Here is a 19,798-nt window from a genome sequence, read left to right as displayed (position 1 = left end):
ACCATCATAAAATCCAGTGGTTGGCAGGATTCAGGATTCAGGAGTGGGTGCTCTGGCCTGGGTATCGAAAACTCTTTGGAATATTAGGTGGGGTTGGCTGAGAAGTGTAAGCCAAGTCGTTCTTCAATTTGGAAAGGTCAGCCAGGAAAAGGGGCGTGGACTCCTAACCACGCGCCTTTGGCTCAGCAACTTCGGGGGTGGGGAGGGCAACAAACTAGCAGGGGAGGTTGGAACAGACTGACCAGTAGGGTGAGTTAGACAGGCTGACTGGTAGAGAGTTGGGACAGGCTGACTGGTAGAGGGCTGACTAATGGGGGCCGCTACCGCGGTCTTGACAATTAATGAGCAGAAATGGGAAGAGTGAAGAGTGGCTGAGGGAGGAGTGTGGAAGGAGAGAAACATTAGGAAGTCCATAGGGAGGGGGTTGGAAAGTTGGGAGGGAGGTGCGCCTGCCGTGGCCCCATCTGAAATGGAGGTGAGTCCTTCTCCAGTTGCTGAGTGGGGGCAAGGGGCGGAGGTTTTAGGGTTTAGGCTAACAAGACCTGGGCCATTTAACACTGGAAGCACAGGTCTGGGCGAGGCGCAAGTCTAAAGCCTTGGACATAGATCATTTCTGTCCGCCTTTTCCGGGCCTCTGGCAGAAATTAGAAGATCTAATAGAATCTTGTAGTAATAGTCAAGTGTGCCGTCTGGTGGCCATTGAGATTAGTTGTCTAATTTATACTGCGGCCATGCCACGGTGGAAGGTTTGATTGTGAGTCCCATTGTTTAACCACCAGTAAACCGACCTCACTTGCCAGTATGGCGTCCTTTGCGCTACTAGGGCAGAGGCTCTGGAGCCACTAGCGGAGGAGTGAGGAACTTCAAGATGAGCGTCTCGGGTTCGAAGACCTCACTGCATACAGGGTAGCTCGTCCTTAGGCGTCTTGTCTGCGACTCAGGCCAAGGACACGGAAATGATTGGTGGAGATGGTTAACAAGGGAATACTCACGAAGAAGAAATTCTCGAAGCGGCACCAGTGGGAGAGCTCTGGAACACTTGTTAGGTGTTGTGGCTGGTTGGGTTGGGAGCGGTTAAGCTCTTGAGGAGGAGGTTCGTTAGACCCTAGGGAATGTTGAGGAAGGGTCTCCTCCTGGGTCCGAGGTTTCAGCACCAACTGTTTTAATTTAATTTAATTTAATGTAACTTAATTTAGGAGAGCTAAGTAATTAAACATGAGGCCAAAGTACATAAGTGGCAGTCTTTTATTGCAAATATGCACACACTCTCAGGCAAAGTTCTCTGGTCCTCAGGTGTGGGGAGACCAGGAAGTCGGCATGGCGCTCTCGGGTGATCTCCAGTCCACAAATCACGAGAGGGCGAAGAAGTCACCTAAATATCTTGAAAATAAGTGGAAAAGATTCCCTAATGTTCCCATCCTAAGAACTATTTTCTTTCTTTCTTTCTATATGCATGTTTCACTCATACATATTCTTGATTTATATTCATATTTTATTCTTGTCTTTATCATAAGGATTTCTCCATGTTGTATAGACTTCAAACAATTTTATTCTATGGCTGGACACTGTTGCATCATTTGGATAGAACTTAAATGTCCCACAGGAAAAAAAAAATTAGGTGCTTTCAACATTTTGCTGTAAGTAATGTCTAAATATTTAAAAACTCAACCAAGCTAATAAACTGCTACATTAAATATGTTTTGTATATTTTTTATGCCTTGAGAAATATACTTTCATAACAAAAAGTATTTTAAAATATATAAAGCCATTTTATATGACTAAAAGCCACCACACATCATCAAAGACAGTTCTCTCGGAAAAGGTTTCATACATATCGAACTTTGAATGATTTTGTGTGTATTTGCATAAGTGTGTGTGTGTACCTGTGCGTGTGCTCCAGGCTGAAGAAATAACAAATGCAATAGTCCTGAGAAAGAAGAGAGGGTTTAGGCAACAGATAACAGGTGAGCTCAGTGTAACTCGAAGAACTTGAAGAAGGTGTTTAGGCAACAGATAACAGCTAAGGTCAGTAATGAAGGCTGAAGTGGTGTAGGATTAGGGAGTTAGGCAGAAGCCAAATTGAGCCACGGTGGGGTGAACAGAAGATGGGAAAGGTCTTCCAAGCAGAAGAGTAGCCCAGTAGTCCAAACCCTCATTGCCACTGAAGAGCTTCTGCCATCTGAGCATGTAATCTCTCCAAGACAACATTTACACTCTTGTGTAAAAATAGATTACTGTGTAACATAATCTCTATAAGAACTGTAATTCCTATCATATTTAAAAAGAGAGTAACAAGGAGACCTCAATGTTTCTAAATGTACCACTTCTGAAAGCATTTAAATCTTGATTTTAAATTGTATCATTTAGCTACAATGAATTAACTCCCCTGGGTCATTCTCTAATGGCAAATTAAGCCAGAGCTTGGATCTTGTTTAATCCTCACAATAATATTGTGAGGTGAACATTTTTATTATATTCATCTTACAGAGGATCCTCACAAAACCTGAGTAGCAAGACACAGTCGGAAAGCTAGTATATAGCTACAGCAAGATTCAAATCCAAGTTGACCTAACTCCAAAGCTCATGCTCTTGGCCACTATCCCATACTGTTTTTAGTTTAAAAAAATTTTTTTTTTTTTTTGAGATGGAGTCTTGCTCCGTTACCCAGGCTGGAGTGCAGTGGCTTGATCTCAACTCACTGCAACCTTCGCCTTCTGGGTTCAAGCTATTCTCCTGCCTCAGCCTCCCAAGTAACTGGGATTATAGGCGTGCGCCACCACGCCCTGCTAATTTTTTTTAATTTTAGTAGAGATGGGGTTTCACCGTGTTAGCCAGGATGGTCTTGATCTCCTGACCTCGTGATCCATCCACCTGAGCCTCCCAAAGTGCTGGGATTACAGGCGTGAGCCCACCATGTGCCTGGCCGAAAAAAACATTTTAATTAAAATACCCATCCAGAATTGGTCAAAGAATAAAGTGGTTCAACGAAGCTACAGTGAGCAAGTTCCATTTTCATTCTCTTAAAAAGTAACATGGTCCCACACCAGTTCAACAGGACACCGAGTGGAGCTAGAGAGCTTAGATTTTTTTTCCAGACAAAATTTAAGTGTGTGCTTTTGAAAGTGGGAGAAATAGGCGTTTGCTTTCCTTCTTTTCTTAAACTGTCTGCTTTGATATTTGGAGAGTTCAGAGCTTGTATATTAAAGCCTAACTGAATTATATAAATACACACATAGGAAGAGGAGAACAAAACATTTTATTTGCAGAAAATAAAGCAAAACATTGTGCTTTCTTTAGCATGGAGTATTAAAAGCCACAGAGCTCCAGCCTTTGAAAGCTATCAGAGCCAGGGCCTTCCATTAGAAGCTGTAAAGACCAGTCTAGCTAGTTTAAACAGAAAAGGAATTTGTTAAAGGATATTGGGTGGCTCACAGACTCTTTGGGAAAGCCAGACAGTTAAGCTTGGAAAGCCAGTCAGCTGAGAACAAGACTCAGCCCACATCGTGGGATGGTTCCAGCAAGGACTCAATGGCCCTGCCGCTGGGCACAGACGCTGCCCGCCTGCTGGAACATCTGCTGCTGCTAGCCCACTTGGCAATGGTCTGAGAGATTGCAGAAGTGGCTACACATCCTTGTCCTCCTCTGTCCATCCACGCTCCCTTACAGAGAACTTTGAATGTCCTCCCAGCTGATTCTGGGCTCGGCTGCTGGGCCGACTTCTTTCTTCTTTTCTGCGTGTGAGTTCAAAGTCAATCCCAGATGGATTGTGAGCACGGACAGGAATGCTTTCCTGCACTGAGAAATACCTACTGCTCCCCAGTGCCAGGCCCTTGGCTCCCACAGCTGCGGCTGCGGCTGCACACACAGGGCCTTTGTGTAGTCTGAATATGCCAGTTCCCACAAACCTCCAGCTGCGATTCCCTTTTTACCAACCATTTCTATCTAAAGAATTAAAGGACGAATCACATTGCAAGGGACAATGGGTGTACAGGTTTGCTGAGAGAGCTTGCTTCCAAATCCATGAGATGAAGAGACTCATGGGCAGTAAGAGGCCATGGAGGCATTGCTGTTTTGGCAAAGAATGCTGGTCGTGATCACTTCCTTGTCTTTATTCTTCCTCAGAGTTCAACACTGGCCTTGCCCAAGTACCATGCTGAGACCTGGACCTCAGGAACTCCAACACACACGCCCTTTTCAGAAATTTGTAATTTCATCATTTCTTGACCAAATGACTCCAACCGCAGAAAGGCACAAATTTTCCATTGGGATTTATTCTCCCTTCCTCTTTGGTGGATATACTTTTTCTCTCTTTCTTGCTTTTGAAACCCCACTCATTATATGAAGTATAGGTTTTTCAAACTGATTTTAAAGTAAACTTGTTATTAAATATACACATCATGCCTTTCTGTCTTTCTAACTCCACTTTATAGATTTGAGAATTGAGACACAGAACAGTCTATGGCTCAGAAAAGCTAAATTCAATTTTTATTTGGCCTACAGGCCCTAATCTGGGCTTTGAAGTCTAAAGATCTAGAATTACCACCGTCTTCCTACCCTCAGTCTGGTCAGACTCTGATGCGCAAAGCCAGGAACCTCACTCCCCAAGCACGGGCAATCCAAGACTTCCCGTTTCTGGTTGCAATTGAAGGCCAGTAAATTTGGAGCACAGGATGGAACTGTTTCTAGTACAGGCAAATAATTTGTAATAATTAAGAAGTATGAAGTTAATGAAAAGCAATTAACCCCATGGCAAGCTCGGCCATAAATTTTACTCCCAAAGTGAACGCATGATGCAGGTATGAGCCTTGATTTCAGATAAAGAAGAGAATGTGGAGCTATTATTAAATACACAGTAAAACAACATGAAAAATGCCAGAAGATATAAAGAATGCAAGTAGGAGCCTGGGGGCAGAGGGAGGGAAGAGCTAAGTGAAGGCGGGGGCGGGGTGGTGGGGCGGTGGTGGAGGATGAAGGGAATGGGAGACTGTTCCAGGGAGCTATGCCAGTCTGATGTGGTCTCCAGGCTGGCTGATGCTGAGTGGAAGGGACAGAGCTGGCTCCTCCCCCAGGAGACCCGAACCTGGACTTCTCCAGGCACCACTGAGCCCCCTCAGCCTCCCCACCCCACCCCTCACCCACCACAGGGAGGAGTCACATGGTGTTCCCCTTTTAAAGCAAGATTTAAAGAATTACTCCTCATTTCCTGGAACACTTGAGACCACAGGGGAGTTGGCAGAGGCAGGGGAAAGTTAAGATTTTTGGTAGAATAGGAAAGGGGCCAGGGAAGAGGGTGCCACCACGGCCCTTGTGTCTTTCCCTACCAGGCAGAGTCCTGGCAAGAGGCGTGGAGGGGCTTTTCAGGCAGCCTGTGGTTGAAAAACCAACAAAGGATGCTTCAAGTTCTACTCATAGGTCCTGATGACTAGGGAGGGATTTCTGCCTTTAAAAGATCAAAACAGGACTTGCTCTTAAGCCACCTGAGGGTAGCTTGAATTAACACCTGATATGATCACCAGGTCTTCCCCAGCCACCGAGAAAACAGAACCCTTGTTTCTGTCACGGACATTCGAAATGCCTTTCATAAAAAGTCTTTACTGAAATCATTAGAGATAAAATGTTAACAGCGCATACCACTAAGGAACAGAGAATTCTGAAGACATTTATTCACAGCGGAAATGTAGTCAGCCAATGGAGGTTCCGGTAGAATTATTGGTGGCAGATTCCTTCTTGATTTGACAGTGAAAAAAGGGCTAAAGAGGAGGAGGGACTGCCTTTTTTAAGAAGGACCTGGAAAACTAAGTTATTGACTAGCTGATGATGCCAAGGGCTGGCGTTGTTTATCTTCAGCTGGGGTGGAGGAGAGAGAACAGTCCACCTGCAAGCTGGGTGTGAAAGTATCTTGTTGCGTTGGGCTGTTGGAGATCGATAACCTTGTACATGCTTTCGTGGACATTTTGGTGCTTTCTTTTGTAATGCTTTAAAAAAAAGTGTTACTGGAGCATCCTCTAGCATCGTTATTTGAGATGTATATGTATAATGAGACACTTGGCAACACGAGCGAATGAAGTGGAAGGGGACTGGGCACAAGGCGCTCAAGGTTTGGATTCCACCCCAGGCTCTGCTACCAACTGACTGAATGACCTGCAGCCCATTACTTCATCTCTGAGACTTAATTCCCCAAAGCAGTGGCTCTAAGTCAAGGTGTTCTTCTTTCTAAATCACAACACTTTCTTTGAAAGCAGGGCTGCCCAGTGGAAATGAAGGAGGGGCCCCAGGACTCTGCCCATTCAGCTCCCCACATCCTCTCCATGCCTGTGTGGTGCCTCATCAGAACCCTGGGCTGATCTGAACTGCACTGGCTCAGATAATGACTAAACACCCCTCCAGGTCGTCAAAGAGTAGCTGCAGTTGGAGGAGCATCACTGAGCACTCTGGGAAGCTGGCAGTCCTGTTTCAGTATGTGGCACAGGTCCCATGAAACTTACTCTGCTCTTGGGTTGAGCGTGGCAGCCAGGGAGCTGATGCTGGTGGGTTTTAGGGTCCCCCAGGGCGTGGATAATTTCTTTCTTAGCTGCGTGAGCTACTGAAGACATGGAAGTTCTAAGAATTTGTATTAAGAATTATTTGATTAAGAATAGCTTCTAATCATTACATCCTCTACGAACAATCACATAACTTCCTGACTTCCAGTCCAGGCCCTCCTTGCTAGCCTAGGCTGCCTCTTGTTCTTTTCTATTTCTGCCATCCCATTGGAGCCTGAAAATAAATATTGTTTGACACTCCGTGTCATAGATGACTTCAATGGTCAGAATAAACAAGTCTTCTGTATTATCTAAGTGGAAGTATCACGCTTCCACATCCTATTCCCATCAGATGCAACAGAGAACAAAGAGGAAACTGTGATCTTCTCCTATACCTGCCATTAAATTGCTGAGTAGCCTTGGAGATACTTATGTCGAGCAACTTTTCAGTACCCCTGTGTCCCTTCTGTTGTCAAAAAGCCTTTACTGAGCACCTACTCGTTGGGAAAGCAAATTATTAAGCACTAGATGGAATAAGAAGTGACATAAAACATGAGAAGTAATGAAACTGCTTCTTTAAGCCTCCACAAAAATTAGAGTCAGGTCCAAAGCCACACCACACACAGGGGGGGAAGCCCTAGAGACTCGTAAGTGTGGGAGTCGGGTGAGAAAATTGCATTTGAGCAAAACGGTCCTGCCAAAAGATATATAGGGAATCAGAAAAGACGAAACTCAAAACAAGGCCAACCACCTGAGTGCTGTAGAATCCACACTAGGAGAGCTGAGGACCCAGTGCCTCTCCCCTAAGAGAGGCAGCACTGAGCAATGGGAAGAACTGGGCCTAGGGGCTGGGGACTGAGAGACCCCAGGGGCTGACACAAGTTCTGCACTCAACTTCCTAACAGGCTCTGCAATGAGGAGGAGAGCCTCATGGTCTTTGAGCACTCCCTGGTCCTTACAGTCTATAACTCCCTCCTTCATCAGCCTTTTTAAAAGAAAATTAAATGTCCTCAGAAGAGTCACAAAGCCACTCGGCATCCTTCCCTTCATTCTCTGCATGCATTTTCATTTGTCCCCAGATTCTTCTGGCCATCTTCCATGTTGATAGTTAAAAGTCATCAGAGCAGTCCCTGATGGTGCAAAGCCCTACCTAAAAACACTGTGTGATAGTAACTTGCATTTGTGTGGAACTAATTCTGTACAAGCCCTGCTTGAACACAACTTTATACATATTTGCGTATAAAGTAGGTACTAATATGATTCCCATTTTGCAGATGAGAAAACTAAGGCACCCTGCAGTTAAATAAGTTGCTCAAGGTCACACAGGGACAAGTAGCAAATAGCTGGGCTTCAAAGCTGGGCAGTTTGTTCTGGAGGCCATGTGTTAAGCCATCATGTTTCACCACCTCTCCGTAATATGACAAATCATAATGGCAAAGCCTCAATAACATATATGGGAATTTCTTGGACATTCTGAACATGGAGAGTTTTGAGCCCTTATGAAAGAGCTGATGCAACAAGGAAGTGGGTGGTGGAGTGTCTTAGACTGTGCTAAGGGGCCTTAGAGGATATCACAGCTATTGTGTACATGCACTGCTGCCACTGTCTATTTCTCTCTAAAAATTAACAGCTACAAAGACACATGATCATTTTCAACTTAAAAAAAAAAAGGCCAGCAGCTATAGGAATCTGGAAATAATCCCCAAACTCAAGGGACTGATGCACTGGTTTAAAAGGGGTTGACTTTAAAGCTGGTATGTGAGTTGACTGAGGCTATTGGCGGGGATGCTAACAATTTGTGGAATGCATTTTTGGAAAGAATTAGGGGGAAAATCATGTTGTGTCTTACAAACCAATAATTAGGTATACAGCTCTAAGGGGTGAGCATTAAATATCAGGTTTTCAGAATGCATAGTTTTTAGGGGAATCAGTTTGCCTTTCTTTTCTTTCTCAGATCTTACCCTAAGGATCAAATTCAAGCCATACCGGATGTGCCCAAATCATTTCCATCTGACGCCCAGGACGACCCAGAAGGCCTGGCCTTGAGGAGCAGCTCCCAGTGAGAGCTATTTGTGAAGGAACCAAGCTAGAACCACGTCAATTGTTTCTGTTCAGCCTGGTCCTAGCCCCACTGGTATGGTCTTACTGACTTTCTTCTGACAGCTGAGTTTTTAAAATGGGCTGCTTTACAGTGTGGCCATGGATTAAAATAAGAAAAAAGAAGCCCTTCATTTCTATTCTATTTCCCTCCCACCCCCTCCCTTTCCAGCATATAAATAAAGTGCTTCTCACAGAACAGAAGCTTACTGACAATAGATGGGGAAACTGAGGCACACAGAGATAGACTCATGTGTCCAGTTCTGCTTAATTTTTGTGTAACAAATTAAGAGACATGGAGCTCTCTGTCCAGAACAAAACCCCAGGTAGTTAACGGGGTGTTCAATCAAAAAGAGAACACTGGGCTTTTATTTTTATTTACTTATTTCTTAAGAACCCCTTTGTGGCTGTTTCTGGGAAAAGTGATTGGAGCCCACCTGCCTGATCCCAGGTTTTCACTGCTCCCCAAGACACAGAGAGAGAGCTGTTTAGTTCTGTATTTACCTCCACTTTGGCCAGATGTGATCAGACAAAACATGCCTGGCAGAAAGGGTTTCCAGCTGCTCCCAAAGGCAGCTATAGTAATTTCAAGGGTAGAAGTTGGACACACTCGTGTTTACCAGGGAGGTCAGTGTCTAAACTGAAAGGAGACAGGGAGGTGTGACTGACAGCCTCAGGCACTGGGCAGGACACACACAAAATCCTGCTTCTGCTCAAGGGGGCTGGGGGAGGGGACCTGCAAGGAGTGGCTTGCTCTATCCTGAACAAGCGTTTTACCCCAGGAAGGGGCCTTAGAGATCTCTGCCTCCAACCTCCTAGTTTATTTGTATTATTTTTATTTTTTTATTTTAAATACATAAATTTTTAATACCACGAGACATACTATTCTTTTTGTTGTTTTTTTTTGTTTGGTTGGTTTTTTTTTTGAGACGGAGTCTCACTCTGTCGCCCAGGCTGGAGTGCAGTGGCACTATCTTGGCTCACTGCAAGCTCCACCTCCCAGGTTCGTGCCATTCTCCTGCCTCAGCCTCCCAAGTAGCTGGGACTACAGGCACCCGCCACCGCGCCCAGCTAATTTTTTTTTCGTATTTTTAGTAGAGACAGAGTTTCACCGTGTTAGCCAGGATGGTCTCAATCTCCTGACCTCGAGATCTGCCCGCCTCAGCCTCCCAAAGTGCTGGGATTACAGGCGTGAGCCACCGCACCCAGCTGAGAGATACTATTTTAAAGAATAAAATGCTTCCATCAACTCAGATTCTTTGTTTTTGCTACTTAAATCGAGAGACTTTGTAGTGACCTGTTTTTTCATGTCACACAAAGCAATATGGTCAGTACTGGTCACATTCTAGTGTCTAGAAATCAAACAAATCACATTAAGAAGCATTGATTGAGCCCAATACAAGGAAAATTGCCAAGTAGTGTATCCCTACAGTGGTTTGTAAACTTTCTACTTTGAATCATTTTAGCTTAGGAGGAGTTACAACATGAGTCTAGAGGGTGTGTATGTGCCCAGCTTTCCCCAGTGATGACCTCATACATAACCATAATACATATATTATTGAAATTGGAAAATAACCCTCTACTTTTACAGATGAAAGAATGCAAACTCAGGGAGGCCAGGCAACTGGCCCCAGGGCACACAGTGAATGAGGTAAGTTGGTGTCCCCAGGCAGGCACACCCTGGTTGGTAATATCAAGGCTTTGTTTGAGTCCAGTTTCTGCCACGGATGAGCTGAGTGACGTTGGACAAGTTCCTTAAACTCATCTATGAAATGGAGACAATTATAGTGTTTTCCTTGGGGGATTGTTCTGGGGACTGGGAAAAGGTGTGTGCAAGATTCTTGGGACAGTGCCTGACGTGTAACAAGAATCCACCTGCATTGGAGGCTTGCTTTGTTCCGGTCATTGTTCTGCGTGCTTTATATGTTACACTATTTATTGCAACAATTCTAGAACCCATCATTATCGATTCTTTTACCAATGAGAAAACTGAGGCACAAAGAGGTCAAAGGCCTAGTGAGGGGCAGAGATGGGGCCCAAAGTTTGGCTGAGTTTTGGAGCTCCTGGCCTTCCTTGGTCAAGGCTGAATGAACAGTGCTGCTGCAGTTGCTGTAAGCATGTTACATCTCACCTGGATGCTCTGGCTTCCTGTGGTGGCTTCTCTGAGCCACCTCCCTAGTGGCATCTGTGCCTGAGTTTGGCTGGATGTGCAACCTCAGGGCATTTAACATTGGACCACCATGAACTTTACAGCTAACCAGATACTGCACTGACTTTACTCAACTCTTGGGCCTTTCAGGAGCTCAGTAATTATCCACTAGGAGGCTCCTCACCTGCCCATCACTAGAAACTCCGTTCATTACCTTTCTCTTTTTCTCCACCTTTTGTGCCTCCTTAGTTTTAAAAGACTTTGTTATCAAACAACCTGTATTTTCAAATTAGTTGATCCATGCTTCCATTTTTAAAAAGTTATTCCAAGATATGTGCAATTGCCAATTAGAGATACTGGGCAGCAACAGATAACCATCAAACTTGGTTCATAGAATTTTAGCCCAAAGCAAACAAAATTTGACATTTTAATGAGACTGGGCAGGCTTAGCAGGCAGGGGTAGGACTTCAATGTGACTTTTAAAATACTGAAAATAGTTTGAGGACTCCTAAGGGTTTAGGAATCCCAGGGACTTAATCCAGTCCCCAAAGATTCTAAAGATTCCGGAAAATCCCCCATAAAACATAAATACCCTTTATTATATGTGCTTTATGTTGGCCTAAATCCCTTTTTCAATATCTTAATCGCATTCTACCTTACAGTTTGATATTTACATGAGAGTCTCTAAAATTCAAGGAAATCCAATTGCATTAAAATATTTCTATGCACATATGGTACCCAGGTGCATAATAAAGGTAGACATCATTATTTTAAAAAGAGTGGCATGCAGTTTCTTCCCTGGTTATTCAATCTCTATCTACCCACATAGTTTCCAGCATTTTCCCTCTCCCATCCAGCTTTTAGCCCTACTTGCCATCTTCCTGTCCTTGCTATTAAGTTGGTGGTTCAATAAACTCTTACTAAACATGTGCTGCATTACTCCATGTTTTCCAGAGAAACAGAATCGACAAGATATTGATTCAATACATACACATATATATTTGGACATATACATGTATATGGAGAGAGACAGAAAGAGAGAGAGACAGAGGTTGATTCATTTTAAAAGAAAGTGTGGGAACTGCAAGTCTGAAAGTTTGCAGGGCCAGACCAGCAGGCTGGAAGTTCTGGCAAGAGGTGACATTGCAGACTTGAGTCTGAAGGCAGAATTCCTTCCCCTTTGTAGGGCCTCAGTCTTTTCTCTTAAGGCCTCCAACTGATGGGATGAGGACCACCCACATGATGTATGGCAATCTACTCAAAGTCAACTCACTTAAATATCAATTATATCTTTTAAAATACCTTCACTGCAACATCTAGGCTGATGTTTGACCAAACAACAGCGCATCATGTTGTTGCGCCCCCAATATTGACAAATAAGATCAGCCATCACATGGACAGGCACTGTATTAGGTGTAAAGATAGAGTATAAAGATAAATATAACCTTGTCCTTAATCTTGAGGAGTTGATGATCAAGTGGAGAAGGAAAGGCAGGAAGGAATCATTTTGGTAAATTCCATATTGAGGTATAGATGCAAACCTGACAACGGAGTTTGGCCTTGGGCCAGTATGAGAAGGCTACACTTTATCAGGTGCAATTTGAGCTGGATTCTGAAGACTGAGAAGAGGCTCACTCCAAGGAAAGGTGTCCCAGTGATGGAGAAGCAAAAGGATTTGCATTACGTGGGCAACTGTGAATGGCTAGAGGCGCTCATGTAAATAGGCAAGTTTTCTGAATAACTTGCCTATTTCAAATCACATTTAGCCATTCCTTGTTACAATATTCCTTCACAAAGAGTCATTTAGTTCAACAAACTCATTGTGGTCCTCTTTTAGACAGAAAGCTTCTCTTTCTCAGAAACGTAGCTGAGTGATAGTATTTTCCTTATAAGAAGAGATGCAGATCAGCTCACTGTAGTTGTGTCTGACCTCAGGGCTCTCCAGAAAGCAACAATTCCTTTTAATTCCTCTCTTACCTCTTTTCATGCCCCAAATCCCACACACATACCTCAAATCCAAAATAATTCAACCATAGCCTTGTGCATTGATGTCACAGGGCTTTCCTCTACTGAGAGGTTGAGCACAAAATCTCTTTAATTCCCTACTGCTTTCAGACTATGAAATGATGTCTGTTGGTGAATTGTTTATACATTCCACCAAAACAAGCCAACAAAAAAACTGAATGAAGTTGGCTCTTTTTTTCTCTCTGTGGATTTCAGAAAATTCCAGTATGTTGCCAATTAGGCTTCCAAAATGGATGAACAATCTAAAAAAAGATCTAGACAGCACCATTATGTAGAGGAACAAGCACTATACTAGGAATCAGAAAAATGAGTTTTTGTTTTTACTTGTTTAAAACCCATTTATGCCTAGTGTTCCATTATTGGAACATTGAGCACGTGGGAGGTATTTATATCCTACTGCTTAAGGTCATCGCCAAGGTCTGATTGCAAAAATTCAAAAATGGCAACCTCAGGCATAAATGGGTTAAATGTTCTCTTATTTTAACCCTTACCTAAGCTGTGTGACCTTAGGAAAGCACACGGCCTCTCTGAGCTTTGATCCTCATCCAGGTGGGCTTCACGCTTTCCCAGGTCCTTCCAGCCCCCTGATCGTCTTCCTTCCTTCCTCCCTTCCTTCCTTCCTTCCTTCCCTCCCTCCCTCCCTTCTTCCTTCTTTCCTTCCTTTCTTTTTTTCTTTCTTTCTTCCTTCCTTCCTCCCTCCTTCCCTCCCTCCCTCTCTCTCTCTCTCTCTCTCTCTTTCTTTCTTTCCTTCTTTCCTTCTTTCTTTCTTTCTTTCTTCGTTTGTTTGTTTTGAGATGGAGTCTCTCTCTGTTGCCCAGGCTAGAGTGCAATGGCGTGATCTTGGCTCACTGCAACCACCACCTCCCGGGTTCAAGCTATTCTCATGTCTCAGCCTCCCAAGTAACTGGGATTACAGGCACCCACCACCGCGCCCGGCTAATTTTTGTATTTTTAGTAGAGACGGGTTTTCCTCGTGTTGGTCAGGTTGGTCTCGAACTCCTGACCTCAGGTGATCCGCCCACCTCGGCCACCCAAAGTGCTGGGATTACAGGCGTGAGCCACCGCGTTCAGCCTCGTGTTCCTTTCTTTCGCCACTTATTTATAAACTTATATTCTTGAATAGAACATCTTCATTCTTCTGCTTTTCCAGTATTTTAAGGCAGTAAAAAATATTTTTGGAAAATACTTAACTTTACGAGTTGCCATATACATGATTTTTACCTAAGCCAGGAATGAAAATAGTTAATTTTTGTAGTTGACCATTCATGTGATGTTCTTTCTTTCCATCTGAAAGTAATGTGGAGGAGGTGACATTAACATAACGAAAGCATGGAAGAAATAGGAATGTCAGTCTTTGATGCTGAGCTTCATAACTCTTCCTTCTTATATGTCATTGCCAAATCGGTGTCGGCATTTCAAATGGCTTTGGGATAGCACACCGGCTTGAGAGGAGTTGAGGTGAAGCCTCTCGTTTTGGTTTTCCTGTTGAATAACTACACTGAAATTCACCAAGATAGAGTCAGTGGTGGGCTTTAGGCCACTGAATTAAACCAAGCTCACTGGCCCCATCTAGGGATCAAAAGCATTTAGCCCATGTTCTAACCATTGAATTAGACATCAAAGGTCCAAAGTTCTGAGACTGACTTAGAATAACCTTTTACCTCCAGGCGGCACAATCTCCAGAACGTTCCTGGAGGATGAACTTTTGGCTTTCACCAGCCTGCCTGTTAAGCCATCCACCAAGGAAGATGAAATGTCTGACCAGACATCACTCCCAGGTGGCAGTTCGTGCCTGTTTCCTCTCACATGGCCATCATGGGACATCATTCTGGAAATCATTCTGCAGCTGTATGAAACCAGGGCCAAAACCCATTCCCCTACCCCAGCAGCAAGGGAAATATGGATATGGGAGAAATGAAATTGACTGACTATTGGTGATGAGGTGCTGTTGTCAAGGGTAAGGACTGGGCAATAGTTCTAAGAGACTGAACACCTTTTGTTTTATCAAGAAAACAATGAAAGACCCAAGGCAAAACAAGCAAGAAGCAAAATGGCCAATAGTTTGTCTCCAGCCAGGTTTCTGTAAGGACCAGGAGGAACAGCCTCCCAGGAGTCAGGGAGACAGATAGGCTGTCTTCTTGTCAGTCACTGTGAGATGACAGGGTCACAGGGTCACTCAGCTTTGTTTGTAGAGTCCTGAGCCCCCTAAATCCAGTCTTGGATAGGAGGAGGGGGGAAGGAGCTCTATGGAAAGGGGAGCCTTATCAAGATTCTGGAGGACCCGCAAGTGGCTCTGGCCCTGGGAACAGCCACTCTGCCATATTTGCTAAATACCTGTCACCAGCAGAATCCTGCTCTAGATGCTGAGAGGAGCTACAAGGGCTATGAAAGTTCCCTTCATTCATGGAGTTTGAGGTATGAATCGACACAAAATTGGTCTGTAAAAATGCATGTGACCATTTTTGGTCCCCCTCAGCTGTCCCCCTCAGCTGCACAGAAAGCTACGCTGATACCCCTGCCACTCAAGGGTAGGACACATCTACAACTTCAGAGTTGGAAAGCACCCTCAGTAATCCCCTGGAACAATCCTCTCCCCGATTTACAGAAGACACAATACCCAGAAAAGGGGAGTGGTTGCCCCATGCAGTTGGGAAGAGGCAGCATGGGAAGAAGAACTCCAGGCTGCCGGAGCCCATGAGGGGTCCAGTCCGGCCCAGGCCGCCTGACTCTTCTTGTGAGTTAAGGGAAGGGAGCAAGAGAAGTCAGAATCCGACCATGTGAGTTTTAATCCCCTTTGTGATACGGTCTGTGCTTGCAAATGGTTAAGACAGTGTGTGGCTTTGCCTGTTTTTCTGCCCACATGCTGACAATTTTGTTGAACAAAATTACAAGAATAGCACAAGGATAACCTTTCCCCCGCCCTCTGCATGTATCTTCCCAACATTGTTATGCTCGCCAATCTTGTGCTATTAGATCAGCTTTCTTATTGCATCTATGCATTATGGAACATTCTGGTTACAAGCCTGCATGCTGGAGTCAGACTACCTGGGTTCAAATCCCACCACTGCCTCTGCTGGCTGTGACATCTGGCAAGTTCCTTAACCTCTGTTTTCAGTTTCCTTGCCTGAACAGTAAGGAAGGGGATCAGATCCTCTCAGAGGTGCTGCTCAGCCCTGACATGATTGTGCTTTTATTTATTTAAAAAATATAAAAATGATGACTGTGCCTATTAGAGGCAGGAATGGAACAGAAAGAGCAGGCAGTGGTGAGAGAAAGATGGATCAAAGAGCCTTTCCCTTCAGCTATAAACCAGCTTCTCTTGTTTCTCTTTGCCTTGTTTTTTAGGTATCTCTGACTGCAGAGGAAGAACACGGGAACTTTGAGTTGTTATTACTGAGGAAGACAGGATGATCAGGAATTTGACCAGGAAGCCCAGGTCACATCTAACATCAGTGAGGCAGTGACTGGTTAAAGGCTTGATGAGAACTGGCTGTCTGGCCCCAGGCTGCCAGGAATAGCAGGGGTGAATGACCTATAGAACCTCAGGCTGTATCAGCTCGGGTGGACTAAGCGATCACCATGTCCCCCTAGAAGCTAGTCTGGAAGCCATCCGCAGGGGAGTCTGAACTAATGAACCAGGGCCACTGGGGATGGGACCCAGGAATCTGGATTTTAACCAGCATCTCCGCTGACTCTTAGGCTTCAGGTTTAGAACCACTGATGTGGTCCATTCTTCTCACCGGCAAACAAGGACCAGCTCTTTCTTTTTTCTCTGCTTCTTTCCAGACAGAAGGTGTTCAGGGTAGAGAAGTAGAGTTTGACCTCAGTGCTGCTTCTTCTAAGCCATCGTGTTCAGAGAGCTAAGCATAAGGCAGAATGGAGGTGAGAAATTGCTCGGAAATTCTCAAAGCCCAGGCAAAGGTAGATTTGATTTTCTTTTGCATGCTTCCCTGAAATATGTTAATTCTGGTATAAACATGGTCTGAGGTGTTACTAGGGTGAGGAGAAAGGCGTGCTGAGAAAGGAGGCCCTTACTCTCATAGGCCTTTCCTTGCAGGTCACAAGATGTCACCGATGGGTTGTTCTGAAAACATCTGCCCCCTGCCACCCCCGCCAAGCAGAGTCCTACCCTCTTACGAAAGCAGTTTCTCCGAGGTCAAAGGCTGAGAACAAACTGCAAATAAAAGCATCAATCTCCTTTGCAGCTGACTCACTTAGGTCACCCCAGGGAGCAGCCAAACCGCTGTATAAGGGAGGGACAGCTCGATTTGAGGCATGTATAAATTAGGAAATGTGTAGTACTAATGGAAAATTAATAGGTTGTTTCATTTGCAGAGCTGATAGACAAATTTGGCATTCCGTGTGTTCAGACCTTTAAATATTTATAACTGAGAGGCTACAGGAGTACTGTTTCTGTAGAGACTTTTCGGATAGAGTATTGTGAATTTCAAAGAGCCCTTTGCTAAGCCTATCTGTTATTTCATTCCACTTTTTTTTTCCTGTAAATAATGGCTAAAGAAATTTTCCTGGGTCACCTTAGTAAACACTGTGTGGTAGTACTTTGAGTGTTGTAGGGCCCTGGGATACACCCACTACGCAGGGCTAACTACCCAGCAAAGAAGTCCCTTTGAACAGGTGGAAGGGCCAAACCTGTCGCAATATAACTTTGAGAAACCATAAGACCTCACTGCCGATAGACTTTGTCTGAGATGGGCCCTGGAGACCCCTCTGAAAAGTATTTCGGGAAATGTGAGCAGTTCATGTCCTCTTAGAAAAACTTCAGCTACTTCTAGGGAGTCATGAGCAAACCCCAAATTGCAGAAAGGGGCTTCTCAGGGATTTTGAGACTTTGGGGAGTTTGAGAACTTGACCTTCCCAGAGTACCCTCAAGAGGGGTGAACAGATCAAGAACTGGACACTCCATGGTAGCACCTGCAAACCCTCTTCCTCACACCCAAAGGGAGTGCTTGGCCCCCACTGGGACTCCTTGCACCCCAGGGAAATGGGTCCAGGAGAGTTAAGCAATTCATCCAAAGTCCCACTAGAATGAGTGGCAGGGCTAGGGTTCAAACTCACATCTGCCAAACCTCAAAGCCACACTGCAATGTAATTATGAAAATAATATGATACTTTTAGTTACTGAGGCATGCTTCACTGAACCTCAGATTCCTTATCTATCAAGCCGGGCTAATAACACCCACACACAGAGCTAAGGTCAGTGTCAAATGAGATGATATACGTATGTCGAGCACCCAACATTGTTTCTGGAACATAGAAGACACATAACATAGGATAGCTATAATTTTTACTGTGGTTGGAGAGTAGAAACAAATGAGTGGGTTAGGGAAAGAGTGCACATTATTGTCTGTAACCCAATACAGAGAAAGATCAGTGATCTTTGGGAATTGAAAAGAAGTGTTACAAATTGTCACCCTATCCCACTCTGACATAACAAATCTTTAGATCAGCCAAGCAACAACAAGAATGATTGTTAGGGATGGTTGTAAGAGAATGGGTGGCGATAGACTCAAGACTGTTTTGAAGAGTGAAGCAACTTGCCGAGTTGCAAGTACAAATAATAAAGGGACAGCAAACAAGAACATAGGAGCCAATCTGCCGATACCAGAAATAGATGATCTCTGTCCTTCATTTAGCATGCAACGAGCAGCTACCACATGCTGAGAACTGTGCCAGTAGAGATCTGTGTTCCTCTCAGGAGGGCGCTTCTGGTGCTAGACGCAAAATTGGACACTGTGGGATCACTGACATGTCTGTAATGACAGGGAAATACCATCCTAACAGATCCAGGTAAGCAGAGGACAGTAACACGGCTAAAAAGTGTTCAGTAGTAACAGCTGCTTCCACTGTTGACCATTCTTCTGAAGCACAGTTATATTTATTAGAAAAGCTTTTGCAAATATGATTTTACTAAAGTTGCAACATTTGATGTTAAATTCCAGTGGGATCCACTTTCCTGGTAATGTGTCCAGATCCCTTGGGGGAGCACATGGTTTCAATGAGTGGAGAATACTAGAATACTAGAATGATGTGATTATTTCTACCAACCAACCAATGAATTATTCCTACCAAACAAACAATGGAAAAAAAAGGGCTTTGTTTTGTTTTTGGTTCTCCTGCACTTATGTAGCTGTTGGAGTCTGTAGAAAGAAATAGCAGAAAAATGTTTTGCAATTTCAAAGAGTACCTGTGGCCAAATGCTATACCATTCAAAGTTAGAAGTCGTTTTATGAAGTGAGTCAGTAAATTCAGGCAGTAGCTTTCTAATATCTGAGTGTTCTGTAAGCCAGTGGTTCTAGTATTTTGAAATTCATTTTAAAATTAGGGGCCAGGAGTGCTGGCTCATGCCTGTAATCCAAATACTTGGGAGGCCGAAGTGGGAGGATCACTTGAGTCCAGGGGCTAAAGACCAAGCCTGGGCAACATAGCGAGACTCCATTTGTACAAAAAACAAACACACAAAAGAATTAGCAGGGCCTGGTGTGTGTGCCTGAAGTCCTAGCTACCCAGGTGGCTAAGGCGGGAGGATCTCTTGAGCCCCAGTTGAGGCTGCAGTTTTCCACAAAAGAAAGGACTTTTTCCGCATTAACAAAAGGAGGATAAAAACATGAACTAAGAATAAAAGAGCCTCCTTTCCAAGTAAAGGTGATAGGTAGCCTTAACCTTGTAGCATATTCCAGCTAGGTTTTGGCTAATGTCTGCATACTTTCCTTCAAGCGTATGCTGCTGGACTGCATTTTTTCACCCCCCCCCGCCCCCCGCCTTCATTTAGGTGGGGCCATGTGACTAGTTCTTAGCAATGGAGTGCAGAAGGGATGCATGCTTGCTCTGGGTCAGGTGGCTAGGTGCAGGTGTGTCCTCTCTACCCTCCCTTCCCAGGTTCTAGAAGATGTCAGAGCCCCTGAATGGAAGGAGTTCAGGTCCCAGAATGACCACTGGAGCAGTCCTCACGCTCATGGACTGTGATAGGACTGCAAAATAAACCTTT

General features: G+C 44.4%; 1 protein-coding gene and 1 long non-coding RNA gene across 3 annotated transcripts in view; both read left to right on the top strand.

The window, feature by feature from the left end:
• BPGM (bisphosphoglycerate mutase) overlaps window positions 1-8,713 on the top strand; it is a 49,915-nt gene extending 41,202 nt beyond the window's left edge. Inside the window, exon 5 of one of the 2 annotated variants that reach the window (XR_001901226.3) lies at window positions 8,476-8,713. The gene's annotated coding sequence lies outside the window, so the exon portion shown is untranslated. The remainder of the gene's footprint in view (window positions 1-8,475) is intronic. The other variant, XR_645450.4, reaches the window with a different exon arrangement.
• A 5,087-nt stretch (window positions 8,714-13,800) lies between these two features.
• LOC110742910 lies at window positions 13,801-19,176 on the top strand. Its single transcript, XR_002521194.2, has 4 exons — window positions 13,801-14,749; window positions 16,138-16,228; window positions 16,579-16,713; window positions 16,850-19,176. It is a non-coding gene; the product is annotated as an uncharacterized LOC110742910 (long non-coding RNA).
• Window positions 19,177-19,798: the final 622 nt, after the last annotated feature.

The sequence above is a fragment of the Papio anubis genome, chromosome 4 (assembly GCF_008728515.1).
Source record: "Papio anubis isolate 15944 chromosome 4, Panubis1.0, whole genome shotgun sequence".
Taxonomy (NCBI): Eukaryota; Metazoa; Chordata; class Mammalia; order Primates; family Cercopithecidae; genus Papio; species Papio anubis.
Note: the sequence above shows the minus strand (reverse complement) of the source record. Positions and strands in the feature narration are given on the sequence as shown.